This window comes from Mandrillus leucophaeus, unplaced genomic scaffold, assembly GCF_000951045.1.
Source record: "Mandrillus leucophaeus isolate KB7577 unplaced genomic scaffold, Mleu.le_1.0 Scaffold1026, whole genome shotgun sequence".
Classification (NCBI taxonomy): Eukaryota; Metazoa; Chordata; class Mammalia; order Primates; family Cercopithecidae; genus Mandrillus; species Mandrillus leucophaeus.
The window spans coordinates 430,533-455,638 of NW_012098388.1; the positions used below are offsets into that span (position 1 = coordinate 430,533).

A 25,106-nucleotide genomic window follows, 5' to 3' on the forward strand; every position below is an offset into this window, starting at 1 on the left:
TACAGGCATGCGCCACAACGCCCAGCTAATTATTGTATTTATGTTTCAGTAGTCATCATATGAACCTCTAATGTAAATCCAGACATGCCTAAAAGCCAGGCTATCCTTGGACTTTTCAGTTTGTGAATCAAAAAAAATCCCTTTCTATGCTTAATCATTCCTTGATCTCGGTTTTCTGTCACTTGCAACTGAAAGAATCTTGATGAAAACAGTCTCAGAGAGTGTTTGAGGCTGAATATTTGTGTCCTCCTAAAAAGACATATCCAATATGATCAAGCAGTATTGATAATTTTCTTTCTAAAGATTTAAAAAATTTCCTTTGGCAGTTTTCTAATACCATGTATGCAATAACTAAGTTACTTGACTTTTTTCATGAATTTCTAGATTTCATCAATTCTAAGATGTGCATTTTGCGTGTATTTTACCATCTCCAAAATTGGGTATATCTTTTACGATGGCTATAAGAAAGCATTGTGTCATAGTTTATTAGAACAGATATTGACTGTGTCTCTTACAATATTGGGTATCTTATATTCAGTGCAATGAGTGCCTAGATATAAGTTAAGAAGTTTTCTATTAAGGGAAAAAATGTACAAATGATGACAATGTTTTCCACTTATCAAAATAAACTTTTGCAATTGTGTTCAGTTTCTTCAAGTACACGTATTTTACATTCTTACATTTCCCATTTATGCTATGTATAGTTCTGTCTTAGTTCCAATTCACACTTCCTGTAGTTTCTCTTTTCTCTGCTGTTATGACTTTTGATAACTCCTGTCATTTTTTCATCATCTCATTTTATTAAAATGTATTCAAATTTATTAATCTGTTTTTACATGATTATCTTCACAATTTTATTCATAAATATTGAACATTTTCAAAGGAAATAAAGTTATGACTTCCAAAACTACAGAAAAAATAATTTTAAAAAATATGCAGTGAAATAAGCTGCTTGATCAGTATTTGACAAGGGGTTTCTGAAACCTTCAAAGTCAATTGAGTTACTTCAAAAGAACATTAGAAAAACATATGCGGCATCATTAATTCAGTCATTAATTCCTTTGGAGAGGAGTTAACCAGATAAAGAGGTTAGGATGGAGGTTCCAGATAGACTGAATAGCACAGACACCATTACAACAGTATGAAACAAGAAAGCTTTAAAAAATTAAAATAGTTCTGTTGCTGACATGAAAGATGAGTAGGGGAAAGTGCCTTGAAGGGACACTAAAGTAACAGCTACAGGAGAGACGGTAAAGCACTTTTGTGCTATAACACCGTTTAAATATTATCTGGATCTTTTTTTTATTTGAGATGGAGTCTCACTCTGTCACCCAGGCTGGAGTGCAGTGGTGTGATCTCGGCTCACTGCAACCTCTGCCTCCTGAGTTTAAGCAATTCTTCTGCCTCAGCCTCCCAAGCAGCTGGGACTACAGGCATGCGCCACAACGCCCAGCTAATTATTGTATTTTTAGTAGAGACAGGGTTTTACCATATTGGCCAGGCTGGTCTCGAACTCCTGACCTTGTGATCCGCCCACTTCGGCCTCCCAAAGTGCTGGGATTATAGGCGTGAGCCACTGCACCTGGCCATAAATATCGATTTTTTTTTTTTTTTTCTTGAGACAGAGTCTTGCTATCTCACCAGGCTGGAGCACAATGGCATAATCTTGGCTCAGCGCGACCTCTGCCTCCTGGGTTCAAGTCATTCTCCTGTCTCAGCCTCCCAACTAGCTGGGATTACAGGCGCCCACCACCACGCCCAGCTAATGTCTGTATTTTTAGTAGAGATGGGGTTTCACCATGTTGGCCAGGATGATCTCGATCTCCTGACCTCGTGATCTGCCTGCCTCGGCCTCCCAAAGTGCTGGGATTACAAGTGTGAGCCATCATGCCCAGCTTCCCATAAATATCAATTTCTAAGCAGAGAGGAATAAAAATGTCTGACAGCTGGATTGGAGGGAATTAAACAGGTGAGAATTAATGAGAGATTAGACTACAACGTAGGTAGTAATGGACACTGGGGATCTGATATGGTGGATATCAAACCACCATCAAAAGTATATGGATTCTCTTGCCTCTAGGTTTCCCATCACCGCCAACCAAGTGAGTCATCTTCCTTAAAGAGATATTAAGGTTGAATTCAGGATGTCTGTCATCCTTAGTTTAACAAATCAATGCCAAAACTGTAAGTATCCCCTCTACAACACACTCATATACATACACTTTTACTGCATTACCATTTCCATAATGCTCTGTTATTCATTCATTCATTTATTTATTCATATTCTGTGCCCACACACACATTTCATGGCTCAAATTCTTTCACTGTACCCTTTGATACAATATTTCCATACTTATATAACCGCTTGAAATCCTCAGCATCCCCTTCTCTTCTTGGTATTCACCCAATAAAACCTAGCGCTCCTCTGTGATTATCGCTTCTCCTACAGCTATCTCAGGTGGTGCTTATTTACCTCCTCATACTTTTTGCATTTCAGAGATAGAGACTGGGGTTGATATTCTTCCTTCCTATTACAGCTCCTAAATAATAATTCATCAATTCTCTTCTCCACAATACTCATGTTTTGAAATGCATACCAGTTGGTTCTATAACTCTTTTGCCCTCTCGTGCATTTTTATGTCTACTCTGATTCCAGGAAGGTTTGCTGTCAGGTTTATGGATTTCCTTCTCACTCCAAGCTCTGCCATTGTCCTTGGTGTTCTCAAGATATATAAGGATAACCCATCATAACCCTATGAATGTTCATCAGGATAGATAACAAAACTGTCATGACTTTTTAAATAATAAAGATTCATTTTTTCACTCAAGCTACAGATCTACCATGGGTTAAATGAGGTTTATGTTATATGTCTCCACACACCAAGATCAAAGTTTGATCTCAGTTAAATCACCACAAACTCAGATAAGCCTCCCCTGATTTCTCAATCATCAAGTAAATACCAGCTGGTTATAATCTCACATAAAATCATGTATCTTTCCTCTTTAACAGTTGTTATTTTTGCAATTTTACATTTATTTGTGTGATTTCTCATTGGGTTTCTTGCCCATTTCTCTATGAGTTCTATGAAGGCAATGGCTGTGTGTGTTTTTGCTCACCCTAGGTTCTTCAATGATTAGCACAGTGAGCAGTATAGACATTCAATAAGTACTCCTTGTATTAAATAATGGGTAGGGGGACGAATAGTTGAATGGATAAATGGTAAGGACATTGGTTGTACACACACAGGCCCTGAAGAATGGAAGGTTTTAGCGAAGAAGTAATACACTCTAGCCTTTGAATGTGAGATATCTGTGGAAAATCTAAGAGTAGGTGAACAGTAGGCAGGCTAAAGCTGGAGAGTGAGTTGTGGCTTCGAAATACAAATTTGTAAATTATCAGAATATGAGTAGTCATTGATTTAAAAGTAGTACATGCTTATATGATAGACGGGTTGCATTGAGGGCCACAATTCATGATCCCCTTGTATCCATGCTCCCAGTGCAATGTGATTTTGTAACTCCTCCCAAGAGTAAGTAGTCTGCTTTCCTACCCTTGAAGCTGGGGTCCTTTGTGACTTTTTTGATCAATAGAATGCATCTGAATTTTACATGGTATGCCAGTTCTGAGCCTAAACATCAGGAAGCTTCATATCCTTATATTTTGTTATATTGTTCTTCTTGGAACATGGCCTCTCTAGACAAAAATAAAATAAAAACATGAGCTACTCTGTGAAAGATTAGACCATGTAGAGGAGAACCCAGTTTTACCAAGTGAGGCCATACTAGACTAGCCTATATGTAGATAGCCACAAAACATGTGAGAGATTCCAGGCAAAATAAATAGTACTTTCTATTCACCCATAGTTAACAGCAGATGCATAAGGAAGTCCAGCTGATTTATAAACTCATGATCAACATTTGCTTATTGTCTTAACCTACTGGCTTTTGGAATGGTTTATTATAAAGCCAAGGCTAACCTATATCATGTAAGGGATAAAATGCTACGAGAGTTGGACACGGTGGCTCATGCCTGTAATCCCAGCACTTTGGGAGACCGAGACAGGCAGATCACCCAAGATTAGGAGTTCAAGACCAGCCTGGCGAACATGGTGAAACTCTGTCTCTATTAAAAATACAAAAATTAGCCAGGCATGGTGGCAGACACCTGTAATCCCAGCTACTCGGGAGGCTAAGGCAGGAGAATCACCTGAACCCAGGAGGCAGAGGTTTCAGTGGGCCGAGACTGCGCCACCGCACTCCAGCCTTGGCAAGAAGAGCGAAACTTCGTCTCAAAAAAAAAAAAAAAAAGCTACAAAAATAAAATTGTGAGAACCATTTTAATTTTTAAATTTCTCTAATGTTTTCAAGTATAGGGAAAATTTCAAACATATGCAAAAGTAGGCAACACTATACACAATTCCCATATACCATCATCCAACTTCAGAATTTATCAACATAGTGCTTATTTAATTTCATCTGTATCCCTACTCATCACACTAACCACACCCTGATTCTTTTGAAAGAAATTCCGGACATCATACATCTCTTTTTCCAAAGTCATTTTAAGTACATATTTTAGAAAAGACAACTTGAATTATCTGAGGAAGAAACTCAATGCTCTGCTAGAAGTTTGCTAATGTGATTAAAAGGTATTTAAAACAATTTCATTAAAATTCATTCCTAAATAAGCTTGAATTTCAAAGGGCCAGAAAGGAAAGAGAAAGCTGAAAAATAAATACTTCCTGAGTAATAAAGGGGCAGTGTTGGCCCTGTGGATATTCATGTAGGTATGACAATCTATTTATTTAGAATCAGAAAAAAAAGAGTTGCCATTGAAGCAAAGAGAAGTAAGAAATCTGACACTCATCTGACTTCTAGATGAGACTCAAGGCTTCCTTGAGGAAAAAAAAACAAGAAAATTGTTATTTTCCATAAGATAATTAGTACATATACTGGAGGGGACGGGCAGGTACGTAACTCACTACCAAGCTCCAACGACCTGAGGATTTTCTCACAATGAAGTGTCCAATAAGTGTTTGCCTGTGGAGGAGCAGAAAACTCTTGTTGGCCTAGACACAGAGGAGGTTTAATGAGGCAGAAATAAAATTACACATTTCATTCTCCCTCAAAGTACATGACTCCCTCAAAATAGGCACTAGAGTTAAGTAATTTAGTTAATTGAAATGTTTTAACAAAGACAGTTTTTTTGATAGAGAAAAAATTAGTGCATGAAGTATGAAATACGGATATTAACCAAAAAAGTTGCTCACTAACTGGCATCTGTTCAAATATAGGTGTGGGAAAAATAAAAGGTCTTTGATTGACTAGATTTACTCATTCATTAATAACAATCAACTTGGTAGGTCTTAGGGTCCAAACACTTTATGTAATTTCTATTTAAAAGTTAAAATTTTGTATAAGGCTTACTGACACTTTGGTTTATGTAACACATGCAAAGCTTCTTTCATCTTTACTCCCATTTTTTTCATGAGATGCTCTGAGAGATTAATAGTATCATCCAAGATTCATGCTGTTAGAAATCTAGATTCAGGAAGTACTCTAGGTCTTCTGGTTAGAGAGTTTTTATACTGCTGTATTATAATGCTTTTCTATAATAGATACAATTATAGAGAGACTTTAATATAGGTTTCACATTTATACTAAAACTTTTACATTGTTAAACACACACATTTTACATCATCAACATCTGTCTACTCTCTGGAAAGTCATCAATCATAATTTACCCCTAACATTTAATACATGGTCAAATCTTATTAAAACAATGGCCTAGTAGCACTCCTGAACTTCCCTGGATTACCACTATCATGACCTAAGTCCAGACCCTCAACACCCCCCACCTTGTTAGTTCTTCAGCTGATTATGTCAGTGCCCCACCCAAACGCCTACTGTATGAAGGCTGCTTCTTACAAATACTTGACACCCTCAGTCTGATGGCTTTTATCTGGCCCTGAGACCAAACTTGGTCTTCATGAAGGGCAAGCCAGAAATGCTAGAGAACTAAGATTCCTAGTAGAAGAAAGCCTCAATCAGGAACAGATAGGGAGCTGGTAGAAAAACAACCCAGTTTTGTCTCCCTTTGGGTATAACTCTGAGAGTATGTCTACATTGTCTCACAGAGTTTTCCAGTGAACCTAATTTCCAGTTGCCGAAAGGGATAAAACAGCTTTATAATGCATATTTTATTGGCTTCCCTTCTCTGCTACATCTTACTTCACCATTCCTCTAGTGATGTTTCCTTGGGGTTTGATTCTAGAGGAATCCAATCTAAGACAACCCTGTAGTTACATGCTGCTCTCCAAGCCCTCCATTCAACATCCCCACACACTGCTGCTAAATGACCTCCCCAAAACTCAAATACAATTTTTGTCATCCATCTGATTAAAGTTCTTCATTGTCTCCCTGAACCTTTTTGTGTAAAGTTTCAGCTCTTTTGTTTTGCACACAAGACCATGAACTGATGCTTTCCAACTTCTCTAAAAATGACCCAAGTCATGGAAACTTTACTCTAGTCATGGACAATTAGAAGAATATATAATGATTGTAGTCATATACTATCTTACCACCTAGGATCTCCTCCAAATCTCCTTTTCATCTCCTTGTTTCATCGAACTAAGTTTTACTTCTGTATCAGAACTCAATATTTAAATCTCCAAAAAGCCTTAAATGATTTTTATTCTGATTTACACGTCACATCTATGTGCCCATTACACTCTGTTCTTTTCTCTGTTGTAACCTCTGTCATATTAGACATTAAATGTTGAGTGACTTAGCTTTCTCTCTTGAAAGACTACAAGATTCCTAGGAACAGAGACTTTGATTCTTGGTCATCACCTGGCCAAAAAGAACTCTCATAAAGGAATCATTAGATAATTGTCTGAATGACTCAATATCAAGAATAATTTTCTTTATGACATTTAAGCCGTCCTGGATCACTGTCTTCAGGTCCTAAGAAAAAAAAAAATCAAACACCTGAACCTGAGATTCTGTTCTTGGGTACTTTCCAAATCTATCCAAAAGTTTCCTTTCTAGCTTCTGTTTCTTCCAATGCACCACTTTGTACTTTTCACTCCAGCCACAAGTATCTGTTGCATTTCCCTTCTGAAGCTCTTTTCCTAAATCACCATGGCGGGCCACTCCTACTGTATAAAATAAAATGCCCTTTCAATTTCTCTGTGAAGAAAGATCTATCTCGTGTAGCCTCAAAGACCTGTCTTCTGTGTATCCATCCCTGAGTCTCTCTGGTTGCAATAGTTCTTTGTCACCATATTTCTAACAACATTTGCCATACAGATAATTTTTTATGAATCTGTCTGTTTTCTTGGTTGACTGTGGCATCTTCAGGCCAATTTGTGTCTTGTCTATTTTTATTCCTGTGTGCAGAAAATCATCCAGGCCTGATGTGTAGTCGATGTTGAATAAATCTTTGTTGAAAGTACAAACGGAAGATAACATTTCAGTTGAATTAAATTTATTAAAAAGTATGTGTTTATATATATATATATACACACACATATATATCTCCATGAATATTGTCTAAATAATGTTAATGTTGGATACTTATACACAATGTGAATATTTACAGTCTGATATTTGATAATCAAACACTACTAATAAATCAATTTTAAAGAAAACAGTAGCTATGTGGCAGAAAATAACATTTTTATGTGACTAGCAGGAAAAGTATCTGAAGATGGACATAAATCTCCCCTAACAGGAAAGTCAACCCAAAGGTAACAATGAAAACATGTAATGACAAAAAGTATATCGAGTCTTCTGCTGTGTAAAGGCACCAATAAAAACAATAGTTCTTTTAAGATCTGAGATCTACTTACTGCTCAGAGTAAACAAGTAGATGGTTCCACATTGAAACAAAAGAGGGAATTCAAAGCTGCCAAAGTTATAGCCTCCTTAGACCAGGGGAGCCACAAACAACTGTTACTGATGAGGAAATTGTGGCAATTACAAAAATTGTCAAGGGAAATGTATGATAATATATAAAAATTTCATGGCTTGACTTTAAGATCAGAAATTAATATTCATGATAAACGTCAGAGTCAAGGATGTAGAGCTTTGCACTCTAGAGTTAAAGGTCTGAAACTCTAATTTTAGAGTAGTCATTAAGTACTGTTTAGACAAACAAAAATGTGATTTCCTCCAGGGGGCCGATTAGGGTAAAGAGAGAACTGTCATATTCACCTAATTAATGAAAACAACATTCAGAGATCAAGCAAGTTTGATATTTTCAAATCTCTACTTTGTAAGCCAAAGCTTCGAACAGACATCCAATGGCAGCAATTTTCATTAGAAGTATAATTCCTTGGAAACACCACTTTAGAAACTAGAACATTTTTATTCTTTTGTACAAGCTATCTACATGAGATTTATACACTGTGTCAACAAGGTTAACACACAGGCTGTTATTCTGCACACTATTGGTTTCCGTAATTAAGAACTTTTCAGAAGGTTGGCTAATCTGCAGTGCTTATTCATTTGAAGATCAGAGCAGAGGAATCTGGAAGGCACCCTGCTATATCTTCATTACCAATAATTCCATTTGTAAATTCAATTTAGCCTAAGAGGTAAATAGGTTGCATTTAAAAAACCCTCAAACATTAACTGTAGAGTGCATCTGTCACATTTTAGAAGGAAGATGTGTCCTTTATACTCAATCTCCTGATGTTTTGGGAGGAGATATATACCTTTGTTCCATTCACTTTCAGTCATTAACTCTTGACACTCCAACATGTGCTAGGCACTGTGTTAGGTGCTGGATGTCTATCATCAAGAGACTATTACAACAAGATTATATCAAACACCATGTTGACTTTGAATTAGTATGTGATATAACTCTCTTAAAAGGATCATTGTCTTAGTCCATTTTTTTGTGTTGCTATAAAGAACTACTTGAGGTTAGCTAGTTTGTAAAGAAATGGTATTTATTTACTTTACAGTTTTCAAGGCTATACAAAAAGCACGGCACTAGTATCTGCTTTTGTTGAGGAACTCAGGCTGCTTCCACTTATACTGGAAGGCAAATGAGAGCAGAGATCACATTATGAGAGCAGAAGTAAGACAAAAAAGGTGGATGTGCAGGGCTCCTTGAAAGCACCAGCTCTCCTGGAAACTAAGAGAGCAAGAACTCATTCACTGCTGAAGTAGGCTATTAATCTTTTCACGAAGGATATACCCGAATTACTCAAACTCACATTACTAACACCTGACCTCCAACTCTGGGATCAAATTTCAACATGAGGTTTGGGTAAACAAACATCCAAATCATAGTAACCGTTATCACTTGGATATAAATTCACAAACTTAATGTGGATAAGAATCATCGGTATGCATGCTGATCCATCAGATTTCTGATTCAATAGTAAGTGGTAGGATATAGGAATCTGATAGTTTTATTCACTAGCACCTTAGTGACCTTATTAAATCTAATTAGACATGTAATTATAATTTGAGAAACCCTGAAAAGGGGTTTGCAAGCTTTTTTGTGTCACATTTACCTTAAATGACTTATAAAAACCTATTATTTAAAGGTGACATCTATTTTGTGTATTTAAATAATTTTAGCTATTTGTTAATAGGAGAGAGAAAATACTATACATTGTATAAATGGAATATGATGAGAATTAACTAAGTGGAATACATAGTACATAACATGATTTAATGAAATAGGCTTTACATGTGTTTTTTTGGATAATGCACATCAAATATGAAAGAAAACAAATGTATTAGTCAGGGTTCTCTAGAGGGACAGAACTAATAGGAGATATATATATATATGAATTTATTAAGTATTAAGTCACATGATTCCAAGGTCCCCCAATAGGCTGTCTGCAAGCTGAGGAGCAAGGAGACTCAGTCTGAGTCCCAAAACTGAAGAACTTGGAGTCCAATATTTGAGGTCAGGAAGGGTCCAGCACGGGAGAAAGATGTAGGCTGGGAGGCTAGGCCAGTCTAGTCTTTTCACGTTTTTTTTCCTGCCTGCTGTAAACTCTAGCTGTGCTGGCAGCTGATTAGATGGTGCCCACCCAGATTAAGGGTGGGTCTGCCTTTCCTAGCCCACCGACTCAAATGTTAATCTCCTTTGGCAACACCCTCACAGATACCCCAGGATCAATACTTTGCATCCTTCAATCCGATCAAGTTGATACTCAGTATTAACCATCACAAGTAAAGTGTGTTCCTGAGTTTTATCAAATGCATCTTGAAAAAATGATAGTCCTATAAAACATTCCAATTACACTGAAACAATTCAGTATCACCACTACATACTGCTTTGACTGTTCTGAATTAGGAATATATCTACTTTCACTAAGCATCAAACTTATCAAAAATTTCTGAAACACAGTCAGGAGAAGATCTCTGAGTTTAAGGGGCCTTGAGTTTTCAAAGTAATATTTTAGACTATCCCTTTGTTTGGCACCCTAAATGCATCATGCTACCATTTGGGAATGAAGAAAGGTGTGCCTTTCTTTTGTAAGGTGGAGGAAATGCTATTCTGAGTTTTCAGGCAATTTTAGACAAGAGTACAAGTGAAAGTTGAGGTTCTGGAGATGAATTTCCTTCAAATTATTTTTTTGAGCACAGTTTATGGAACTTTTGTGGAACCCCAGAAGTACTCAGATTTCAGTTTGAAGAGGTTGAGCCTTTGAGGGAGAGACTATTTACCAAGTGGGCTAAGCCAGCCTGTTGCCTGATCTTAAGGCACCTTTTTCTTTTTCTTCATAAAAGTTAGGATACAAGTAATTACTGTTTGAAAGGCTCTTTTCTAGAATAAACTTCCAGAAGAGACGTGTTCTACTCTAGCTTAATTCTACTGTGGTTTAATTCATTGCTGTGCTCCCAACAGCTAGCCTAATGGCTGGTATAGAATAGGTACTTAATAATCTAATAGAATAAATTAAATAGATATGACATCAAATATTCCTAGCCAATTTAATCACATTAACTTACATACAACTAATTCTAAAACTTCTACAGTAACAGAAATAGTAGTCTTGTTTTAATGTAAATTAATTGTTAGCTCATCATTTAATAGATTGGTTTATAGAGTCAAGAACAGAAACACAGCCTAAACCTCAATGTCTAGAGTAGATGGGGTAAAAATTTGTTGTCAGATTGCTGCAATCATTCTTCAATTAATTAGCCATTGGAAATGAATGGATCGAAAAAATAATTGTGTTAAAATCTAACTTTTTTGAAGTCAATAAAGGAAGATCTACCTGAATTATTAGCAAATTCAATTACAAAATATTTTTAATAAATTATTTTTTATGAGTGCACTGATTAAGGAATCAAAAGATCCAGCTTGATTTTCAGTATTTCTAAACATTCGCTTTGAATTTCTAGAAAATCAATACTTAACTTCTTTGGACCTCCTCCGTTGTTTATCTGTAAAACTAAGCAACCCCTACAGTGAAATCTAAAATCTTTTCCATGTTTATGTTACATGATTCCAGGCTAAATAAGAGCTATCCAGAAGAGTTTCTATTCTAAAACAATAGCCACAAACAGCTTGTAACGACTATCTCAAAACAAAGACTAAGATCCACATGTGGCTATTTAAAATTAAATAACATTAAAAATTCAGTTCTTCAGTTGTATTAGGAGCACGTAGTGACACTGGGAATGGAAGCCACATGCTGAGAATAGCAGAGAATAACACTTTGGAGCCTAAGTCATGCAAAATGTTGAAATTATCATAAAAGTCCAGGAATGCCTACCTTATAACTACTTTGCGTGAGAGAATAAACTATCTTAAGCCACTTTTCTGTAGTATGAACTCTAATCCAACCTGATGTGATACTCCTTTGAAATCATGCTTTACTCTTTCTTTCTTTCTTTTTTGGGTTTGGAATAATATAAAACATTTTCCTGAAACCATTGGACCACACTTCAAATTTGACTCATTCACCACATAGTCATGGCTCTTACAAAACAGCCTTTTATGACCTTCATGAGAGAAAATTGATAGATCCAGATCTATAATTGTGAGATATAATGAAATCAGTGAAAGGCTCATTTAAGTCTTTATTTTATAACCTCAGATTCCATATAATAAAACAGTTACTCAATGGATACTTGCCTGAAAGTCAGAAATGTCACTGTAAAATCAACACAAATGTAGGCCAGAGCCATCTGATGAGAAAAGCCGTAACTATTCTTCACCAAAGATTTAAAGAAGGTGAATATAAGCAGGTTATATGTATTCTAATCATAGCTGGCTAGCTATTATTTCCAGGGCAATGAGAATTTCTCTGGAAACCAGAACTTAAAATATTTGAAAATGCAGGAAATTTGCCAGCTAATTCTTCAGAATGACAGTGAGGTAATCCTACAATTGGTTGTGAGTATCACTTGGAATCTGAGTAGAGGAAACAGCTGTTGAGGGCAGGATGCTTGTATATGTATTGGGGGTAGGTATGGTGGTATTTAGAGTATTAACATATCTTAATACTTTCAAAAATGGTAAAGGATGGCTGTGGAAATTTAAAAAAAAATACAAGGTTGTCCAGAAATATACATTACTCATTCTACAAATACTGATAGAATACTTACCATATACAAAACAAAAATAGGATATTGAGTCATCTCAGTATGTGTGAAGGGATACTTTTGGCTCTTACAAAAATGGCTACTAATTTACCCTCAATATCTGTCCTCCTTTTTCAGTGTAGCAAATGCTTTTGGCATCCCACCCAGAATTTCTTCACCAGTTGTACTCATCCTCTAGCTGCTGTGGGTACTAGCTGGTCAAGGTTCATGCCTGCACCCTTTTCTTGATAATCACCTTGGTATGACAAGAACCACTTGGATAGAGATACCTGTGACGTCCAGGCTTGCTTCAATGTGGGATTAAACTCTGTGATGCAATTTATGCACCACAGCTCCCTGTGGGAACAGGCTGAAGCTAGACTTGAAAATACATCTCTGCCTGGCTTCTTCCCTGCAGGTTTTTGCTGAGAACACTCTCTTCATAGCTCACTTGCACAAGAATCCCTGTCTTAGGCTTTTCTCTTAGGGAAATCAATTTTAAATCCTTAAAAATAGTAGTATTTTTATCAGGCACATGGGTTTTACTAACAAAAACTACATACCCAAGTCATCACTGCAGCTTGGTGTAATTATGTGAACAAGTTCTGGCCTATGAATGTAAGTAGAAGTGACATAAGTAATCTCTGGGACTTGTTCTTAAAGGTGGGAAGGATCATGTGCATTGTCAGCTTATAATAGGATAGATATGATGGACAGAGTTTCATCTTGGGAAAATAAGGATGAAGACTATACCCTATAGAGGACAGAATCCTGAGGCCTAGACGATTAGGCAGCCAATATATCCGCTCTGAAATGCTTGCATTTGGACTTTTTCTTGACAAAGTTCTCTCCTGTTTAAGCCACTGTTATTTCTAAGATTCTTGTTATGCACAAAGCCACTCCCAAACTGTGACAACTAATCAAAAGATTTTACTCTGTTCAGATCTCAGTGATCATATATGTGTAACAAGGGATGCAAAGATACAACGTTACATCTTTGCCCTTAAGATGATCTAAGGGAAAGGCTAATAAGTAGACCATCAGAGAACCTAGAAAGTACCCCCAAACTCCTTCCTTTGTTTATTCAAATGCTCTATGGGAGACCAGTGAAGGGGTAACTTCATTTACATGTTTCCCCATCTAATAGCTTAAAGTGTAGGCAATTTTATTTCTCAGAGCTTGAGTTCTTTTGGTAAAAATGTTTAGGTTTGTATTGAAAAGCATTAACATAGGCTTCTTGCTGTCTCTTTTACTTATTTCCCATAGCAACATCCAATGAAGCTCAAAATATATCCAATCAAGTGTCATCTCTCATAGATTTTTTCTTCCAAAAATGACCTTGAATCTGTTTTATTTTCTTTGCCATTTCTACCATTAATACTCTAAACATAGGCCCCCCGTTGTCTTATGCCTCATTTATCGTAAAAACTATTTGTCTGTTTTCCATTTTCCAATTTCTCTAGTTTCATAGAATTGCTGTAAGGTACTTCCAGGAAAACTGCTTTCAGTTTTCCATTCCCTGCTAGATATTTCTTGGCGTTTAGCATTTTTTACCATTATTTACTGTCATCCTTCTATCAACTACAGAAAGCCGATTTTCTAACAACACTGATCTATTTGCTTTATCAGGAATATATCGTGGCTTTTTCTTTGTTAATAACAACACTTGCTACTGTTGGCATTGCTGTTTGCCATTGCAAGGCATTTTCTAGATCAGGGGTCAGCAAACTATGACCCACAGCCCACATCCATCCCACCACCTGTTTTTGTAAATAAAGCTTTATTGAAACACAGCCATGTCCACTCATTTATATCTTGTGTATGGATATTGCCTGGCTATTACAATATAGTTGAGTAGTTGTAATAGAGACTACATGGCTTGAAAAATCTAAAACTTTTTACAATTTTACTTTATTTTATTTATTTATTTTTTTGAGACAGAGTCTCACTCTGTTGCCCACGCTGGAGTGCAGTGGTGCGATCTCAACTCACTGCAAGCTCTGACTCCCAGGTTCACGCCATTCTCCTAAGCCTCAGCCTCCTGAGTAGCTGGGACAACAGGCACCTGCCATCACACCCAGCTAATTTTTTGTATTTTTAGTAGAGACGGGGTTTTACCATGTTCGCCAGGATGGTCTTGATCTCCTGACCTCGTGATCCGCCCACCTCGGCCTTCCAAAGTGTACAATTTTACTCTTTATAGAAAAAGTCTGCCAACTTCTGTTTTCGTTCATTATTTAATTTTTCTTGTTGTAGTCCTCCTGAAACCTTTCTAACAGAAATCTTTCCCAATTACACTTTCCCTAGCCATGAGTTTAGTCTTCAAACTACTGTTCAAATCACAAGTCCTTCACAGGCTCTTTAACCAGCCCCTTTTTGTCTTCTCTACATGCAATGAGATTTTTATTCATTTTTTTACTTTATGACCATACACAAAATTAGATTTAGAAAGACCCTTGAATAATCTTAACTTCCTATTCTGTTTCACTGATCTCAAATAAGTGATTACTTTATCACTTATCCCAAATTTTGCGGATCAGCAGCTACTACTTTATGAAGCCTATTCAATTTCTCTTCACTAAATGCATCAATATTAGCAGTTAACAATTTTTTTTTTTTTTTTTTTTTGAATATTTTTTTTTTTTTTTTTTTTTTTACAAATAAAGAACAAATAGTAATAATTACAGTAATAACCCCGTATAGCCACCAATAAAGTCCTATTGGGTTATAAGTGACTTGTTTGCCTGACATATGTTGTTTATAATTTTTAAAATTCCCTTATTATAATTACCAACTATGTCATGTCCTAGATTTTTAGTAATGTTCGTGAAATATGATAAATATACATGTTATATTCATGGTTGAAAAGGGCCTATAGTGAATCATTTGACCTAAAATGGAAAAAATAAAAAGACTACATAAAATCTCAAATTGGACTTTATGCACCTAATTGTTTTACAAATGTATCTTTTTCAGTAGCCTATCTACTCCATATTAATTTGATAATTTTTGAAGAAAATTCATAAGTCTCTGTCTGCCTTGAACATGACACAATTGATTTCAAAGTGTTCTCTAAGCTGTCTCTCCTATTGGACTTGGTGAGATTAGACAAAGCTTTTCTTAATCCAGTGATCTAAGAAACTACCCTATCATCACTCCAGAAGAATTTTTCACCTTCTTAGTTAAAAAAAAAAAAAAAAAAAAAGGCTGTTTTGTTGAAGACATGTATCTCCTAGATGGTTAAAAAAATCGGTAAATCAAATAGACAATTCACACAGTTCTTGGCTTTTACTTCCATCAATTGAATTTGTTGTTTTTGAAAAGAACACAACCCAGAAATATAGTAATTTGGCTAATTATTGCTCTGTTAAAAATAGTTTGATCCATTAGAAAATGCCTTCATGTCTCAGACATGGAAATATGGCTTAAACTTCAATGCCATCCCCAAGAATCGTCAGAGTTATTCAACTGAAAAATCTCGTTGAAACCTATTATGGCAAGAAAGTTGTCTCTACCGAAAGAACTACAGAAAGTGCCTGATGTGCAGTTTTACGATTTAAATATATTATCCATAAGAGACTCTACATCCGGACTTGAAATCTTATTTTAAAGACTTTCACTTGTATATGACTTTTTTTTTTTTTAAAGGACTGGCTTATGTAGGTTTAATTGCATTTTTTATAATCTATAAATTATAGCTGATATTCTCAAGGGTATACTATGGTTTCAATTAAGAGAGATAGTTTAAAAATTAGGAAACCGAGATTGTGAAACTGCACTAGATCCTTGGAACACATATGCACGTGATCATTAGAATTACTGGGTAGGATATAAAACATTTATATGGACTTTGATTGTCCTGAACAAATTATGAAGACTCCTCAGGGCATGACTGTTTAAGGCTTTCTAAAATAATGCTGACATTATATATCCTTTGATTCAAGAATGACTTGATTTTTAAATAATAATTACATAAAAATCATAAATCTTAAAAGTATACTATATTATAGAGATTTTTAAAAATTACTTAAATTGTTTATACTACAGTTGTAGCAGTTACTTGTGTGGGTCTATCAGATCTAACATTTTACTAGTTTTTATTTCCACCAGGTGACAGTAAAGGTATATTCTGTCCAAAGACAGATAATTGTCATCTGAAATACCAGAAATTATGATTTAGGACAAGCCATTCATAATTTGTGTTAGTTTCAGACAAGAGATGTCATAAGAAAAATGATTATTTTATTTTCTCATGGAAAATGACAGGAATCAGAAAATTGTGTAATTTTGTCTATAGCAGTGTTTTCCACAAGGTATTCTAAGGAACACTAACCTCAGTCACTCATTATTTTTTTCAATAAATATGTATTGAGTGCTTTCTCGTTGACAAACACCTCATATTGATCCTTAGGAGAAAAAACGTCTGTGGTAATATGTTTGGTATACAATGCATACCCCATCATCCAGAGAAAGAAGCTAAGAAAGTCTATGAGGCAGACTCCAAGATTCTTAGCTGGGAGGGTCTATGAGGCTTACTCTAACACTAGCTAGACAAAACTCATTTAAGAATCTTTGGTACATTGTCCTCCAGCATCCTGACTTGAACAGCAAAGTAGAGGGGCCTCTTTCCTGAAGATATTTATGGGTATGGCTTCTGCTTCATGAAGTAGATTACGACTTAATACTAGGAAGCTTCACAACATTTTAAGGAACCATACTACCTTACACTAAAAGGGATAAAGTTCAAATTGCAAAGATGCCTGGGCCATTAATTTTATATGGAAAGGAAGAGCACGCATCCAAGAATCTCAGAGAACCACTTCCAGTAAGCAGAACTGAACCCTAATTAAGAAGTGGGAGTTGAACAATAAGAACACCTGGACACATGAAGGGGAACATCACACACCGGGGTCTGTTGGGGGGTAGGGGGCTAGGGGAGGGATAGCATTAGGAGAAATACCTAATGTAGAAGACAAGTTGATGGGTGCAGCAAACCACCGTGGCACATGTATACCTATGTAACAAACCTGAATATTCTACACATGTATCCCAGAACTTAAAGTATAATAAAAATATAAAAAATAAAGTATATTGACTCTCCTTGGGGAAATAAAAAAGAAACCGGTGAAGTGTATCCAGCTGAATTTTAGAATTGTCATGGGCCAGTGACTACTCTGTATCTCCTATCCCCAGCCCTCATTTCAAATGGGGATATTTAGTTTAGTTATGTTATCCCTGTCTCACGATTTATGTTGGCTATGTAAGGGCCAAATTATATAACTTTTTAGTTCACAGAGTATTGGATGAAGAGCAGCCATTCCTGAGCAGTTGTATTCAGGGAACTAAGCATGAAGAACTTCATTCACACTCAGAGCTGACTTGGATAATAAGATCATTGACTTCTAACCTAATCCTGATGCCACCGAAAGACATGACTTTGGAGGTTTTAGGAATGGGGTCACAATATTTTGCATTTATAAGGACATGAATTACAGTATTAAGGGTCAAAAGGCTGACTCTTAGACTGTTACTTTGGTGGCCCTACCAATGAACCACACCTCAAAGTCCTTGTAAAGTCTTCTCCTGTATTATCTCAAAGCTTGGCTCAGTAAGCATGACTCAAGGAGATGCTTGATAAGTAGTTACACGTTCTGAGTTGCCATGTAAAAAGTCACCTGATAGAAAGATAAATGGAAAAAGTACATGGAGAGAGAGGCCCTCAGAAATAATAGAGAAACAGGCTCAGCAAATCCTGTATTGCAGTGGACTCCAGACACAAGTGACCACAGGCAAGATCACAGGAAGAACCACCTAGCTGAGTCCAGCCCACATTGCAGAATCATGTACAAATAAAATGGTTATTGTTTCAAGGCACTAAGTTTTAGAGTGTTTTCCCTCCAAAATAGGTAGAAGAAACAATTGTTTTTGAAGCAATTATAGGAAAGATAGAAAGAAAGTAAACATAAACTGGATTTTCTTAAAGAAATAAATATGTATTATTCAGGTAGGCAACGAAAATATTGAATTTCAAATGAAGGAACAAAGTGAAAAAATGATAAGAATTCATGCCTTAATCTGTGAAGAGCGGACGGGATAGTGAGAACATGCCATGTTGCCATGTCATTCTTCAAGTTCCGAGGTCTTTTTCTCAGAGGTATTTCTTCCATCTTTCAGAGACTTCTTGTGCTTGTTTGCCGTCACATACAGACTTTTTAGTTGTAAGAAGGAAGACTTAAGAGTAACTGGGCTACTCTATCTTGGCAGAATTCCACTGAATTCTAAACTATTTTCATAGTATCTACAGCAATTTATTACACATTTATTTTCTCTTAGGTAAACTACTTGAAAGTAAAAGCTTTTCTTTAAATCTTTTTAATCCCAGCATTAGTATAGAATGAGTGAATAAATGGATTTTCTTTAAATACTTTTTGATAGATGCTTACTTAATATGTTCTTTCAATGAGAAAAAAGAGTTACATAGTCCTGAAAGGAAAAATCAAGACTTGGGCAAATGAACTACATACTATATATAACACATTACAAATATGTCATTTGAAAAAAATATGTTTTTAAAATGTTAACACACAAAAATCAATCACATTTTCACACAGTAACAATGTACATGTTGAAACCAAAATTAAACAGAAGATATCATTTACAAACATTCCAAAGGAAATGAAATACTTAGCTAAAATTTTAACAAAATGTTTGCAGGATTTGTATGCTGATGAAAGAAACCAAAGGAGGAAATCCTAAATAAATGGAGGCACAAACTGTATTCACAGATAGTGAGAACCAAAATGGTAAAGATATCGATTCTCCTCAAATTGATCCATAGGCTTAATGAAATTGCAATAAAAAATTCTAGTAAGGATTTTTGTGGACATAGACAAACTTATGCTAAAATGTACATGGAAAATAATAGGCCCTACAATAGCTAAACACAATATTTAAAGAGACATATAAAGTAGGAGAACTCACTCTAGTTGATATTTTTGCCACCAGATAGCTATACTAATCAATAGAGATTGGTATTGGCAGAGGGATAGAAAAAAGTATGGAATAAATAACATAGAAATTAACCCACAAAAATATGTTCAATGGTTTTTGAATAAAGATGCAAAAGTAATTCAATGGAGGAAGCATAGCCTTTTCAACAAATAGTGCTGGGACAATTGGACATCCATCCCCATAAAACTAAGCCTTAACCTAAATAAACATCAGTCCTGCAAAAAATACTAATTCAAAATTAAGACTTCATGATGAACATGCCAAAAGCAATTGCAACAAAAGCAAAAATTGACAAATGGGATCTAATTAAACTAAAGTGATTTTGCACAGTGAAAGAAACTATCATCAGAGCGAACAGACAACCTAAGGAATGGAAGAAAAGTTTTGCAATCTATCCATTCAACAAAGGTCTAATATTGAGTCTACAAGGAACTTAAACGAACTTATGAGAAAAAAAATCTCCATTAAAAAATGGTCAAAGGATATGAACAGACACTTCTCAAAAGAAGACATTTAACTGCCCAAGAAATATAGGAAAAAAGGTTCAACATTACTGATTATTAGAGAAATGCAAATCAAAACCACAATGAGATATCATCTCACACCAGTCAGAATGGCTATTATTAAAAAGTCAAGAAACAACAGATGCTGGCGAGGTTGCAGAAAAAAAGGAATGCTTTTACACTGTGGGTAGGAATGTAAATTAGTTCAACCATTGTGGAAGACAGTGTGGCAATTCCTCAAAGATAAAGAAACAGAAACACCATTCGATGCAGCAATCCCATTACTGGGCATATTCCCAAACGAATATAAACCATTCCATTATAAACATAAATGCATGAATATGCTCATTGCAGCACTAGTCACAATAGCAAAAACATGGAATCAACCCAAATGCCCATCAATGATAGACTGGATAAAGAAAATGTGGTACATATACACCATGGAATACTATGCTGCCATAAAGAAGAATGAGCTCATGTCCTTTGCAGGAACATGGATGGAGCTGGAAGCCAGTATCCTCAGTAAACTAACACAGGAACCGAAAACCAAATTCCACATATTCTCACTTATAAGTAGGAACTGAACGATGAGAACACATCAACATAGGGAGGGGAACAACACACACTGGGGCCTGCTGGCACTGGGCAGGTGGCCTAGGGGACGGATAGCATCAGGAAAAATAGCTGATGCGTGCTGGACTTAATACCTAGTTGGTGGGATGCTAGGGACAGCAAACCACCATGGCACACGTTAACCAATGTAACAAATCTACACATCCTGCACAGTTACCCCAGGACTTAAAATAAATAAATGCATACATACAAATAAAAAGAAAATAAGCATTTTTTCAAAAAAATATTAATTCAAAATTAATAACAGACTTAAATGTAAAATGTAAAGCAACTGAATTTTTAACAAATTTTTAAATCTTAAAAATAAAAAATAAAACAAGGAAAAATCTTCAGGACTTAGCATGTGGCAGAATTTTTCGACTTCACACCGAAAGCATAGTCCATAACTGGAAAAATTCACAAATTGAACCTTATCATAATTAAAAACTTCTGCTTTGTAAAAGACCCTGTTAGAAGGATGAAAAGATAACCTACAGGCAATCAGAAAATACTGGCAAACTACATCTCCGAAAAGAATTAATATTTAGAACATACAAAGAATTCTCAAAACTCAATGAGGAGAACATAAATAATTACATTATAAAATGTACAAAAATATGGACATTTGACTGATGAGAAGAGAGATGGCAAATCAACACATGAAAATTTTAATCACTAGCCATTAGGAAAATGCAAATTAAAATCACAATGAGTTATCACAATATGCCTACCAGAATGGCTACAATTAAAAGTAGTGACAATCGCAAATGCTGCAAGGATGTGGAGAAATCATACATTGCTGGTGGGAACATCAGATGGTACAGCGACTTTGAAAAATAGTTTGGTACGTTCTTATAAAACTAAGCACAAAACTACCATTCAATCCGTATTCACTCTTGCACATTTATTCCAGAAACATAAACTTATGTTCACCAAAAATTGAATACGAATATTCATAGAAGTTTCCTTTTTAATATCTCCAAACTGGAAATAATAGAGATGCCTTTCAACAAGTGAATAAATATTGTGGTAGTTCATACCATGGAATACTACACAGCAAAAAAAAAAAAAAAAAAAAAAAAAAAGGCATGAACTATGGATATGTACAACACTTGGATGGATTTCAAAGGAATTATGCTGAGTGAAAAATCCAATTCCATAAGGTTCTATACTGTATGATCTCATTAATATTGCATTAATAAATTAACAAAACTATAAATATAAAGGACAGATTAGTAGTTGACAGGGGCTTGCGACTGGAGTTGGGTAGAGATGGATGTAGCTATAAAAGAACAATAGGAGGGGCCCTTGAGATGACGGCATTGTTCTGTATCTTGACTGTATCAATGTCAATATCCCGATTATGATACTGTACCACAGTTTCACAAAATGCTACCACCGAGTAAATCTGGGTATGGGATCTCTCTCTGTTATGTCTTGCAACTGAATATGAACCTGCAATTATCTCAAAAATAAAATTTTAATTAAAAATAGGGTGCTAAATAACGTAGCATGCTACCATTTGGGGGGCACTGGAATGCTTCCACATGTACCAGACAGCTTTGCATATGAAACTGCTAATAGTGCATAACTATGAAAAGGGGAATTAAAAAGTTGGAGGTCAAGAATATGGAACTATTATTTTATTTTATTTAATTTTTAAGAGACAAGTCCTTGCTCTGTTGCCCAGGCAGAAGTGCAGTGGTGTGATCATAGCTCACTGCAGCCTCAAACTCCTGGGCTCAAGAAATCCTCCCACCTTATCCTCCTGAGTAGCTAGGACTACAGGTGCACACCACCACACCAGGCTAATTTTTCAAAAGTTTTATTTTTGTAGACACTAGGTCTATGTTATGCAGGCTGGACTCGAACTCCTGGCCTCAAACAATTCAACTGCCTCGGCCTCCCAAAGTGCTGGGGTTACAGGTATGAGCCACCACATCTGGCCATCAAATTTTTATTATTTTAAAAGTAAACTTGTTTTTATATATGGCCATAAAAGAAGACAAAAGAAATTGTTACATAGCTTTCCTTCATTCACTTTTTCATGTAAAAAGGAAAAATATAAATTTGAGTAAACTGAGTAAAGAGCCAAGAAGTATGGAGGAAAGAACTGTGTGGTATTATTCTGTCCAATATAGATATTAAGAGAAGGAAATAATAAAGTTCTTGTTCATTATAATGATAGGTATGCCATTTCATTGCATATATTCAAGTGTAAATGGAAATTAGTTTTATATGAAAAGCTTGATAAACAATTTCATTGAAAAGTTAATACTCTATATTGATCAGAAAGACTAGAACCTAGAATGGAAGCTAACATTTTCAAGGCTCTAAAATTCTTTGCAAGTGAATTATTTAAAAACTAATGGTGACAGTTAGTGGCTTGATAGCTAGCAATATGCCAAAATGTCAGTGACTCAACTGACAGCCCCTGAGCGCCTCTCACATCAACACCGAGCCATGCTATTTCAAATGCTGTTTGTAAAGACTTTTGAGTACCCCTTTCCAAATTGGACAAGGAAGATGCAACAACACTCGCTTCAAATCGATTGGCATATTTGAATTTCACTGACAAAAGTACCTCTTCCTGCAGTTTATCCCTTTCTCTAGATTGCCACTTGACACACATAAACTTTCAAGTATTTGTCTTTTAGTTTCACCTTTTATTAAAATGTAGACATATGAACATATGGCAAGTGTCAACATTTTGGAAACTTTTCAATCTTTCATTCATTATTGCAACTGGAAATTCAGAGGCTTTTTTTTTTTTTTTTAGACAGAGTTTTGCTCTTGTTACCAGTGCAATGGCGCGATCTCGGCTCACCACAACCTCTGCCTCGCGGGTTCGAGTGATTCTCCTGCCTCAGCCTCCCGAGTAGGTGGGATTACAGGCATGCGCCACCACCCCCGGCTAATTTTGTATTTTTAGGAGAGACAGGGTGTCTCCGTGTTGGTCAGGCTGGTCTCAAACTCCTGACCTCAGGTGATCCACCCACCTCGGCCTCCCAAAGTGCTGCGATTACAGGCACAACCCACCATACACGGCCCTTCCAGAGGCATTTTAATGCAATTTCTCAGAGTATTGGATCATAGTGTAATTTAAATACATCAGAGAACTGCAACCTCAGTGTTTGTAAAATTCAGATTACTATGTGAAAACACCATTATTTTTCCATCAATAATGAGTGACGAAATGTAGTGTTGTACTATGGACATTCAGCTCAATTCTAATGTCAGATAAATGAGGACACGCATTTGCCTATCTTGAAGAATCATCTCACCACATGCATGAACAACCAGAAATAATGATTATTTAAAAGAAACATAGCAGATATGAAATTACAATCTAATTACTATTGGTCACATGGGAACAGCTAGTCCAAACAGTATTCTTTAACTGTACTAGTATGACAGTTATTGATCTTTACCCCTACAAAATCTCTACTTTTATTAAGAGTTATGTTTAATCATAAAAGGATTAGTAAACCCTAAGAGAAAGAAGAAGAGTTGCCAAAGGAATGACGCATTTGTTTGCTTATTTATTTTTGAGATGGAGTCTCACAATGTAGCCCAGGCTAGAGTACAGTGGTGTGATCTTGGCTCACTGCAACCAAGCAGCTGGGATCACAGGCACATGTCACTATGCCTGGCTAATTTTTTGGATTTTTAGTAGAGATGGGGTTTTGCCATGTTGGCCAGGCTGGTCTCTAACTCCTGGTCTCAAGTGATCTGCCCTACTCTGCCTCCCAAAGTTCTGGAATTACAGGCATGAGCCACCGCGCCTGGCCAGATGTATTTGTTCTTTTAAAATCCATTAGGCATTTTCCCCAAACACAACACTTTACAGATATTCATTTATATTTTCCAACATTAACATAATATATGTTGTCAGTGTTAGAAAGATACATTTCTGTTTAACTTTTATGCAACTTGACCTATTTCAATGTCCTAGGACACCTGTAGCCATGACTCAGCTTACAGGTAATTCTTACAGATGACAGGGAGAGGGAGGCATGATATTCATGACAGGAGTGTTAGCTGCTGATCAGGATTTCAGAAGTGGTAAATTTTTATTTGAAAAAGATACTAGGTGATTCTGAGACTTTCTCTGAGTTTGGGTATCAACTACTTTAGATTCTTCTTTATTTCTCTGAATAAGCCCAAATACAGAAAGCCAAATAAATAGATTTAAACACACCTTCTATATGACTATACCCAGTTTTGCTAATGTTCTAATAGTCCAATGACATACACGATCATTCACGAAGGGTGTGATACACAATCCATGGGGGGCTACATGCTTAAACTGAGGTTTTTAACTGCTAATGTGTTGCATGGATACTGCTTCAATGCATTATCATTAAACAAAGTGCATATGCCTCTTCTAGAAGCTGACAAAGATGTGTAGATGTA

The 25,106-nt window shown here is 35.9% G+C and overlaps 1 protein-coding gene across 1 annotated transcript in view; it reads right to left on the minus strand.

Moving 5' to 3' along the window:
- Window positions 1–25,106, minus strand: part of LOC105537767 (interleukin-1 receptor accessory protein-like 1) — an 847,405-nt gene that overhangs the window by 106,997 nt on the left and 715,302 nt on the right. The window lies entirely within an intron of this gene.